Here is a 12,196-nt window from a genome sequence, read left to right as displayed (position 1 = left end):
AGTATTCCCCCATGTATTTAGTAGTAGTTGAGCACTTGTGCGATAGTTCTAGATCGTTTGTATGCCCTTGCTTGATTGATTGAGTGAAATGATTGTGTTTGTCTCATGTGCATATGGGTAGTGTTATCTCATTAGACCTCTTTTCTATTCTAATCTCTTCCATCTAAACCCCTCAGATGCCTCCAAGACGTGACACCGGTTTTGCCTTCCCACCGGAGCTCACCCAGTTGATCCAACAGCAAAATGCGTTGATGCAATTGCTAGTTCAGAATCAGGGCAACAACAACAACAGCCGCCCGTGGACAACCTAGCCCGTTTTCTAAGGTTACAGCCGCTGGTGTTTTCCAGTAGCATCGAGCCCATAGTTGCGGACGATTGGCTACGCCGTATTGGAAGGGAGTTGACCACCGCAGGTTGCACAGATGCTGAGAGAGTGCGCTTTGCCGCACATCAATTGGATGGACCAACAGCCTCATGGTGGGAGAATTACACAGCCACTTTTCCTATAGCCAATGTCACTTGGGACCAGTTTCAGCAAGCTTTTCGCACAGCCCATGTCTCCACTGAAGCTATGCAAATGAAGAAGCGGGAGTTCCGCAACTTACGCCAGGGGAACCGTACTGTGGCTCAGTACGTGGATGAGTTTAGCAAGTTATCTCGCTACGCCCCTGATGATGTGGCCACAGATGCCGCGAAGCAGGAGAAGTTTATGGAAGGGCTGAATGATGAGATGAGTATGCAGTTGATGGTAGCAACCTTCAACAACTACTAGGAGTTGGTAGATAAGGCTCTTATGATTGAAGGGAAGCAGCAGCAGATTGAGAGCCGCAAGAGAAAGTATGGACAAGGGAAGTATAACTCAGGAGCTCAGCAGAAGCCTCGCCTAACCCCGAACTCGGGAGGACTTGTTCATAACCATGGAGGTCGCAACCACATTGGAGTAGGATCGCATAACCACAATGGTTCTAAGAATGGGAATGGGAATGGAACCAACAATAATCATAACCGCCCCAACCCAGCCACACCCACCAAAAGGGACTTAAGTCATGTTACTTGTTTCAAGTGCGGGAAGACTGGACACTACGCCACGGAGTGCCTTGAAGGAAAGAATGGAAATGGAAATGGGAGCACTGAGAAGAAGCCAAATCCATTCAACAAAGGACAAGTGAACCACGTTAACGTGGAGGAGGTTGAAGAGCAGCCGGACGCGGTAATAGCTAAGTTTTTGGTTAAGTCATTTACCGCTCTTGTTCTTTTCGATACTGGTGCATCGCATTCATACATATCAAGGGGATTCGTGGATAAGTTTAAACTACCAACCCAAACCCTTAGGACCCCTCTTTTAGTGAGTTCACCCGTTGCAGAGTATATGGCTAGCCGATGGTGTGACCAGATACCCTTAACCATAGGTACAAATGTTTTTCCGTCTGACCTAATTATCTTGGAGTCACAAGGATTGGATGTGATATTGGGTATGGACTGGATGTCAAAGTTTGGAGGAAGCATTGACTGTGCTAGTAAGTCGATTTATCTCACCACCCCGGAAGGAAAAAGGATTAAGTATGTATCTAGGCATGTGCCTAGGAGGAGTCAAGTGAATTCCCTTACGGGAGTTGTTCAGGAGGAAGTGCCTGTAGTGAAGGATTACCCAGATGTTTTTCCAAAGGAGTTACCAGGCATGCCACCAGATAGAGACATTGAGTTTTTGATAGAGTTGTTGCCAGGTACAGGACCAATATCCAAGAGACCCTATCGGATGCCCGCAAATGATTTGGAAGAAATTAAGAAACAGATCAAGGAGTTATTGGAGAAAGGATACATCCGAAGAAGTTCATCACCTTGGGGAGCCCCAGTACTTTTGGTTGAGAAGAAGGATAAATCCCTGAGGATGGTTGTTGATTATCGAGCATTAAATGAAGTGACGATTAAGAACAAGTACCCACTGCTGATGATCAACGATCTGTTTGATCAGTTGCAAGGAGCTAAAGTGTTTTCAAAGATCGATTTGCGATCGGGGTATCATCAGTTGAAGATACGAGAGAAGGATATACCGAAGACAGCGTTCACCACACGATATGGATAATACGAGTACACGGTCATGTCATTTGGACTGACTAACGCCCCTGCCTATTTCATGAGCATGATGAACAAGGTGTTCATGGAGTATTTGGACAAGTTTGTTGTGGTGTTTATTGATGATATTATGGTATACTCGAAGAACGAGGAGGAGCACAAGGAGCATTTGCGCTTCGAGAAACTCGAGGAACACCAGTTGTATGCTAAGTTTAGAAAATGCGAATTTTGGTTGAAGGAAGTCGGGTTCCTTGGACATGTTATATCGGGAGAAGGTATAGCAGTAGACCCCAGCAAAGTTCAGTCAGTCATTGAATGGTTGGCACCCACCTCAGTTAGCAAGATCCGCAGCTTTCTTGGACTCATAGGATACTACCGGAGATTCATCGAGAATTTTTCCAAGATTGCAAAGCCAATGACTGAACTGTTGAAGAAGGATACTAAGTTTAAATGGATAGAAGATTGTGAGGCAAGTTTCCAGGAGTTGAAGAAACATTTGACTACAGCGCCAGTGCTAACACTGCCAGATATACATAAGGAGTTCCAAGCGTACTGCGATGCCTCACGCTTAGGACTTGGATGTGTGCTTATGCAGGACGAGAGAGTTGCTTCGTATGCCTCACGACAACTAAAACCTCATGAGTTGAACTATGTCGCGCATGATTTGGAGTTAGCAGCGGTAGTGCATGCATTGAAGACCTGGAGACATTACCTTATTGGAAACTGTTGTGATGTGTACACAGACCATAAGAGTTTGAAGTACATTTTCACCCAGAAGGAGTTGAACCTTCGACAGAGGAGATGGTTGGAGCTTATAAAGGATTATGACATGAAGCTACACTATCATCCAGGAAAGGCCAATGTCGTAGCAGACGCTTTGAGCCGGAAGAGTTATGCTAATATCCTTGAAAGTAAGGGACTGCCGAAGGAATTAGCAGAGGACATCATGGAACTTTGGTTGGAGATTGTTCCTAGAGGATTCATTGCAACAATGGAGGTCCAGTCGACATTGCTGGACAAGATTCGGGAAGCTCAGAAGGATGACAAAGAGATTGCCGAGATAAAGGAGAAGATGGGCAAAAGAAAGGCCAAAGGTTTTCGTGAGGATGAGCATGATACCTTATGGTTTGAGGAGCGAATCTATGTGCCCAATAACCAGGAGATCAGGAAGTTAATACTTCAAGAGGCCCATGACTCACCATACTCGATATACCCCGGAAACACCAAGATGTATTTGGATTTGAAGGAATGTTTCTAGTGGACCGATATGAAGAAGGATATTGCTGAGTATGTAGCCGTATGTGATGTATGTCAGCACGTGAAGGCAGAGAATCAGAAGCCAGCAGGACTATTATAGCCTATGCCGATACCCGAATGGAAGTGGGATAAACTGGGCATGGACTTTATCACCAGATTGCCCAGGACCAAAGCGGAATATGATTCCATGTGGGTAGTAGTTGATCGCTTGACCAAAGTAGCTCACTTCATCCCAGTGAAAACCACCTATACAAGTGCAAAGTTGGCCAAGATATATATGTCCAGGATCGTATGTCTGCATGGAGTTCCGAGGACCATCGTATCAGATCGAGGAACATAGTTTACCTAAAAGTTTTGGCACCAGTTGCACCAGACTTTGGGAACGAGATTGGAGTTTAGTACAACATTTCACCCGCAGATGGATGGACAAACAGAGAGAGTCAACCAAATTCTGGAGGACATGTTGAGAGCCTGTGCGCTAGATTATGGATCTAGTTGGGATGACAATTTGCCATACGCAGAGTTTTCATACAACAATAGCTATCAAGCCAGTTTGAAGATGGCACCGTTTGAAGCCCTGTATGGATGAAGGTGCAGAACACCGTTAATGTGGGATGAGGTAGGAGACCGACAGTTGTTTGGACCAGACTTGATCAAGGAGTCTGAGGGGAAGGTTAAATTGATTCGTGACAATCTGAAGATTGCTCAGTCTAGGCAGAAGAGTTATGCAGACTCAAAACGCAAGGAGGTAACCTATGAAATTGGAGATCGAGCATATCTGCGAGTATCACCCTTGCGAGGAGTGATACGCTTTGGAGTTAAGGGAAAGTTAGCCCCGAGATTTGTAGGACCGTATCGTATTTTGGAACGGATGGGAGAAGTTGCCTACAAGTTGGAGTTACCCGAGGGATTTTCAGAGTTCATGACGTGTTTCACGTTTCACAGCTGAAGAAGTGTCATGCTGAGATGGCAGATATACCGCTAAGAGATACAGTACCCCTGGAGGCGATTCAGTTGGACAGTGATTTGTCTTATGAGGAGAAACCTGTTAAGATTCTTGAGTTTTCCAGCAGAGTCACCCGCAGTAAGGTTATCAAGTTTTGCAAAGTTCAGTGGAGCCACCATACCGAGGATGAAGCCACCTGGGAACGAGAGGATGATCTCCGCAAAGACCACCCGCACCTATTTTCTAGCCACCCCGAATCTCGAGGGCGAGATTCATCTTAACGGGGGGTAGGTTTGTAACATCCCAAATTTTCAATTTGGAATGTTATACATTAGATCATCATTGCATATCATGTTTTATTGCTTTTCCGTTCCGTAATCCTCAAAATCCTAAGCAACTCAAGGACCCTCGGAGAGAGTTGGGGATTTCCCGGTTTTCATATTTGATTCTTTTATCAAATAATGAAACGAGGATTTGATTTCAATTATTTCTCTCCGAAAAATATTTCACATTAAAAGTTAAAGAGAGGAGATAATACGACTTCTCCAAAATAAATGAAATATTGGAGGAAAAATATTAAAATCACTAAATTGATTTTTATTTGATTTTATTCGGATTTTATTTGCATTAGAAAAATTGCATGTTTTCAAAATTGCATTTTTAGGGCCAAGAAAATGTTCATCTTGTTCTAAATATTTTATTAAGACGGTGAAAATTTGTTTTGGCATTTTTAGATTTTTATTTATTTTTCTAGGATTTTATTTCTGTCGGCGGAATTGTTTTTTTTTCAAAAAAGTTCGCGCCCGACTGGTCCTAAGGCCCAGCTGAGCCAGGCCGGCCCAGCCGCCGCCGCCTCCTCCTACGCGCGCGCGCTGCCGCCGCCGCCACTTGGACCAGAGTCTGAGTTGGACTCCGCCTCCGCTGCGCCTTGCCCCCTCCTCCAACTCGCCGGATCCGAGCCGTCGGTTTTTTTAAACCGTTCGGTTTATTTTTTTCGAAACCCTAGTATTCATTTTTTATTAATAGATTGGTTTTTCTCCGGTTTATTTATTTAGCGAGCGTTCGCTCATTCGTTCATTTTAACGAACGCGTTCTTCGTTTAGATCCAGATAACGAACGTCCGTTCATTAATCTGTTCATCATTTTTCTTTTTCTCGGATTTGATTTCTGATCCAATCTTAGTTTCTGTTTATCTTTTCGCTTGTCTATCGGAATCAGGCAATTCAAGCGCCTGGAGTTTCATCTCGAAACCCTCTTTCCGTTTAACCAACTCAAACAAGTTTTTACTACTGTAAAATTTGACCTAGTTTCAGATTAGTAAACGAAGCTTCTTTCTTTCGTCGTTTGAGTTTCGTTGCTCCGTTTGATTTGATTCTTTTTGCGAACCGGAGTTCTTAAGTTGAACTTTCTGGTCAACCTCTTTTATTTGAGTTTTGCTTGTGCATCACTGCTTGTTACTTATGTAGGCTATTGTTTGCTTGCGATAGAATTCCTGGAGTGCGGAGCGTGTTACTACGAGTCTCTAGGATTCCGGATCGTCAGCAAGGCAAGTAACACTTTGATCATACCCCTTTATCACCCAGTTTTTATGCATTAGTTCCAATCCCCAAACATTGCATGATTAGGATGTCATCAACTTGTGGGTTGGGAAGTAGTTAATGAGGTAGAACCTATTGCCCTGTTATATTCAAACCCTTGGGAGTTACTTCTATGCTTGCTTATATTATTATGCTAAGCTATGCTTGTAGACGTGGTTTGGGTTTGAGTGAAATCCATGACAGATGTGAGTTTGTTAATTAATGGTTCAACTTAAGGTGGCAACTTAATCAAACAACTAGGTGGATTGAGGCACCTGGGGAACCTAGTGTTGCCTGTATTTTTGGAAATCCCGGGGTACCGTGTGATCTTCCTATGGACCGCCACCCAGGCTCAAAGGGAACTGAGATGATTCATGCTAGAAACTTCCGTGTGCAGCCACAAGCTATTATGGGCTCTAGCATAGTTGAGTAAGTTACGTGAAGCTCTTGAAGAGGCAGATCAGCAGGTAGTGGGATGTAGGTTTGGTATGGTCTGTCCGAAGTAGAGAGTTAATGTTTCTGAAAGACTGTGTCTCGGTCATCCGTTTCTCAAACACCCTGTAGTGCGAGGAATCCAATGGAGGCGATCGAGTCTTGTGGGGAAAAGTGCGCAAACCTCTTCAGAGTGTACAATCTAATCATGGTTAGCCATGTCCCCGCTTATGGACAATTCTTGAGTATCTAGTATTTGGGTTATCACATGTATCTCATCATGTTTAATTAATATTGTTGGTTTGTTAATCACTTTAATTGGGATTGAGTTGGAGGAACCTTCTCAATGTTGTTCAACCACCATGATAGTTAAATTAAACTCTATTCCTTTGTTGTAGGGAAAAATTGGCTTTTCGCAAAATTGTAACCATAGAGCTTTCCACCAACCATAAATGCATGTAGTGATAGCATTATTCTGTTCTTGCTCTACTGTGTTATATTGCCAGCATATTCCATGTGCTGACCCATTTTCGGGCTGCAACGTATTATGTTGCAGACTTTTCACACGAGGAGTAAGGTTCGTTAGGTCATTGCCGTGCAGCTCAGCTATGCCGTTGGAGTTGATGAACCCACTTTATCTTCCAAGCCTTCCGCTGTTATCGTATTAGATGGCCTTAAGCCATATTATTGTAATAAGTTCTCTCTTGAGACATCCGATGTAATAAGTGTGTGATTGCTACTCTGTTATAAATCCTTCAAGTACTGTGCGTGTCAGCGTTACCGATCCAGGGATGACACTGAAGCACAGAGACTTGACCATCTAAGGTCGGGTCGCTACAAGATGGTATCAGAGCCAGGTTGAGTGTAGGACATGACCACTAAGATAAACCCTAGGTCACACTTCTCTACTCATTTCGGACTCCTCTCCATTTTCTACTCTTTAGGATGACGGAGATGAAGAACAAGTTTGCACAATCAGATGAAGACACACCTTTTGGACGCCACTTGAAGGAAGTCACAAGGTACTTGAACATTGGAATACTAAGCTTCACCGGGATGTACAATGCCACTTTACCTGAAGAGGAGCGTTGGATGATTCAAGTACAAGTCCCAGGAAGCACAGAGACTTGACCATCTGAGGTCGGGCCGCTATATTGAACCTCCAGTACTTAGATGGCGTCGTATGCTCCGGATCAAAGGCCGGAGCAGTTATAGGAGCTATCTCCTGAATATGGTCCGATGACAGATTTAGGTCACGTTCATCGAGGTGACCAGGAGCGATCGCCGCGGTCTCAAATCCAGCAAAGATTGAATCTCCACGGATGTTCACGACATAGTTCAAGCTCCCAAATCTGACATGATGGCCAGGGGCATAGCTATCATTCTGCTCGAGATGGCCAAACGAGTTGGCCCGCAGTGCGAAGCCGCCGAACACGAAAATCTGTCCGGGGAGGAAGGTTTCTCCTTGGACAGCGTCATTGTTGACGATTGAAGGGGCCATCGAACCTTTTGAGGACGGCATAGTGGAACTCTCAATGAAAGCACCAATGTCGGTGTCAAAACCGGTGGATCTCGGGTAGGGGGTCCCAAACTGTGCGTCTAAGGTCGATAGTAATAGGAGACAGGGGACACAATGTTTACCCAGGTTCGAGCCCTCTCTATGGAGGTAATACCCTATGTCCTGCTTGATTGATATTGATGAATATGAGTATTACAAGAGTTGATCTACCACGAGATCATAATGGCTAAACCTTAGAAGTCTAACCTTTATGGCTATGATAATGAATATATCTCCCTCCGGATTAAGTCCTCTGGTTTATATAGACACTGGGAGGATCTAGGGTTACACATGGTCAGTTACAAAGAAAGGAATCTACATATTTGGTCACCAAGCTTGCCTTCCACGCCAAGGAGAGTCCCATCCGGACATGGGTGTAGTCTTTGGTCTTCGTATCTTCACAGCCCATCAGTCTAGCCCATGGCTAACAGGCCGGACGCCCGAGGACCCCTTAGTCCAGGACTCCCTCAGATCCCATCTCAGATTTCATGGCCTCAAGTCATTTCGCGGAATCTGGGCTCATCATCGCTTCCTCATAGTTCGTAGGTTTGTCATGGTCAAGTAACATGACCTACAGAACAGAATTACCGTACTACTCTGGTGCGAATCATACTCTGGTTGACCTACGAGGTTTAGTAGTAACTTGATCTAAAGTTTCATGATCATTATCATTATCATTAGCTTCCTCACTAATTGGTGTAGGAATCACTGGAACTAATTTCTGTGATGAACTACTTTCCAATTCGGGAGAAGGTATAATTACCTCATCAAGTTCTACTTTCCTCCCACTCACTTCTTTCGAGAGAAACTCCTCTAGAAAGGATCCTGTCGGTGTCAAAACCGGCGGATCTCGGGTAGGGGGTCCCGAATTGTGCGTCTAAGGCGGATGGTAACATGAGGCAGGGGACACGATGTTTACCCAGGTTCGGGCCCTCTTGATGGAGGTAATACCCTACGTCCTGCTTGATTGTTCTTGATGATATGAGTATTACAAGAGTTGATCTACCACGAGATCGGAGAGGCTAAACCCTAGAAGCTAGCCTATGGTGTGATTGTATGTTGTCCTACGGACTAAACCCTCCAGTTTATCTAGACAGCGGAGGGGGCTACGGTTACATAGAGTCGGTTACAAGGGAGGAGATCTACACATTCGTATTGCCTAGCTTGACTTCCACGCCAAGTAGAGTCCCATTTGGACACGAGACGAAGTCTTCAATCTTGTATCTTCATAGTCCAATAGTCCGGCCAAAGGATATAGTCCGGCTGTTCGGAGACCCCCTAATCCAGGACTCCCTTAGTAGCCCCTGCACCAGGCTTCAATGATGATGAGTCCGACGCGCAGTATTGTCTTCGGCATTACAAGGTGGGTTCATCCTCCAAATACTCCCTGGAAGAATTTGAACACAAGGATAGTGTCCTACCCTGCAAAACAAGTTCCACATACCACCGTAGAGAGAATAATATTTCCACAAATCTAATCTGCTGACACATTTTGACAACATGACATCACGCCATGGCCCGGTCATTATTCGAACCATTTTTCTCAACCAGCTCCTCACATATCACGAGGCAGTTTTCTTGACACATCTTGTCAAAGAAGAGATCGTGTTCCCTTTATCACGGGATTCTCATCAATACGGACATGGGTAACCCAACCCCGCCATCAATTATGGTGTCTGGGGAATAAGCAGTTTTACCAGGCAAGTGGGGAGACACATCGCCTCTTCCGCCCTTATAAAGGGACACGGATTTACTCTTTTCACCCACGCCTTCTTCCTCCTCGCTTACCCATTCCCGCACACTTGAGCTCCAGCGCCCAAGCTCGCGTTCTTCTTCTCAAACCACTCCAAGCATGTCCGGAGCAGGAGGAAAGTGGATGGTCTCCTGCGTCACAGAGGAGAACATCAAAAAGTTACGGGAAGCCGGATATCTGGCCACGGATATCGCGCACTGGCTACCAGATGCGGGCAGATCGTCCCTACGCCCGAACCCCATGAGAGGGTAGTTTTTCTTACCCACTTCGTCCCCGGATTGGGATTTCCCCTCCACCCGTTCGTTTGCGGTCTCATGTTCTACTACGGGCTGGATTTTCATGACCTGGCCCCAAATTTCATCCTCAACATCTTGGCGTTTATCGTCATGTGCGAGGCCTTCCTCCGCATCAGGCCCCATTTCGGCCTGTGGCTAAAGACTTTTAAAGTCAAACCGAAGGTGGTGGTCGGCCAGCAGGTAGAGTGCGGAGGCGCCATGGTGGGCAAGATGCCAAACATCACCTGGCTCAAAGGCTCCTATGTGGAGACCATAAAGGGGTGGCAATCGGGGTGGTTCTACATCACCGAGCCACACGACTCCAACTGGGTGGTGGCCCCAAAAATTTCAATCTGGAGTTCCCACGCGACTCACCTCCTGGAAAGAGAAGGGCATGTCCTGGGTTCTTCGGTAGAACTAACCGGACTCCAGACCTGCATCCAGAACATGACGAACAAGAAAATCAAGCTTGTCAACATGGTCTAGGTTATGCTCTTCCGCCGGATCCTTCCGTGTCAACGACGGGCATTTGATTTGTGGGAGTTCGACTCGGCCAAGCACCAGATGCTTCGAGAGCTCTATGACACGATGCACGAGGACGTCTGGAGGGTGCTGTTCAAGAGCGCCGAGATTCCTCCCTCCCTCACTGAGGCCCGCGGACTCGGCGTAAAGCGTCGCGCCCATTCGGTAGGCTTTTATATCTCTCAGGGTATTTATTTGCCCCGGTTTAGTTATGTGCAGGATCTAAGCTTACATGTCATTAACAGGACTGGATAAAGATGGCGGAGCAGCATGATTGCGCAGCCCCTCTGCCCGAAGATCCTCCGGACGCTCTTCTAATGAAGATGTGATACATCTCCGTCATATCTACTTTTCCAAACACTTTTGCCCTTGTTTTGGACTCTAACTTGCATGATTTGAATGGGACTGACCCAGACTGACGCTGTTTTCAGCAGAATTACCATGGTGTTGTTTATGTGTAGAAACAAACATTCTCGGAATGACCTGAAACTTCACGGAGCCACTTTTCGGAAAATATAAAAAATACCTGCAAAAGATGAAGGCCAGGGGGCCCACCACCTATCCACCAAGGTGGGGGCGCGCCCCCCTACCTCGTGGGCCCCCTGGTGCCTCTCCGACTCCAACTCCAGCTATATATATTGTGTTTCGGGGAGAAAAAAGTCAGAGAGAAGAAATCATCGCGTTTTACGATACGGAGCCGCCGCCAAGCCCTAAAACCTCTCGGGAGGGCTGATCTGGAGTTCGTTCGGGTCTCCGGAGAGGGGAATCCGTCGCCATCGTCATCATCAACCATCCTCCATCACCAATTTCATGATGCTCACCGCCGTGCGTGAGTAATTCCATCGTAGGCTTGCTGGACGGTGATGGGTTGGATGAGATTTATCATGTAATCGAGTTAGTTTTGTTAGGGTTTGATCCCTAGTGTCCACTATGTTCTGAGATTGATGTTGCTATGACTTTGCTATGCTTAATGCTTGTCACTATGGCCCGAGTGCCATGATTTCAGATCTGAACCTATTATGTTTTCATCAATATATGAGAGTTCTTGATCCTATCTTGCAAGTCTATAGTCACCTATTATGTGTTATGATCCGTTAACCCCGAAGTGACAATAATCGGGATACTTACCGGTGATGACCGTAGTTTGAGGAGTTCATGTATTCACTATGTGTTAATGCTTTGTTCTAGTACTCTATTAAAAGGAGGCCTTAATATCCCTTAGTTTCCGTAAGGACCCCGCTGCCACGGGAGGGTAGGACAAAAGATGTCATGCAAGTTCTTTTCCATAAGCACGTATGACTATATTCGGAATACATGCCTACATTACATTGATGAACTGGAGCTAGTTCTATGTCACCCTAGGTTATGATTGTTACATGATGAACCGCATCCGGCATAATTCTCCATCACTGATCCATTGCCTACGAGCTTTCCATATATTGTTCTTCGCTTATTTACTTTCCCGTTGCTATTGCTATCATCACTACAAAGTACCAAAAACATTACTTTTACTACTATTACCTTTTGCTACCGTTACCACTACTATCATATTACTTTGCTACTAAACACTTTGCTGCAGATATTAAGTTTCTAGGTGTGGTTGAATTGACAACTCAGCTGTTAATACTTGAGAATATTCTTTGGCTCCCCTTGTGTCGAATCAATAAATTTGGGTTGAATACTCTACCCTCGAAAACTGTTGCGATCCCCTATACTTGTGGGTTATCAAGACTATTTTCTGGTGCCGTTGCCGGGGAGCATAGCTCTATTCTTTGAGTCACTTGGGATATATATATATCTGCT

Source organism: Triticum dicoccoides, chromosome 2A, assembly GCF_002162155.2.
Source record: "Triticum dicoccoides isolate Atlit2015 ecotype Zavitan chromosome 2A, WEW_v2.0, whole genome shotgun sequence".
Lineage (NCBI taxonomy): Eukaryota > Viridiplantae > Streptophyta > Magnoliopsida > Poales > Poaceae > Triticum > Triticum dicoccoides.
Note: the sequence above shows the minus strand (reverse complement) of the source record.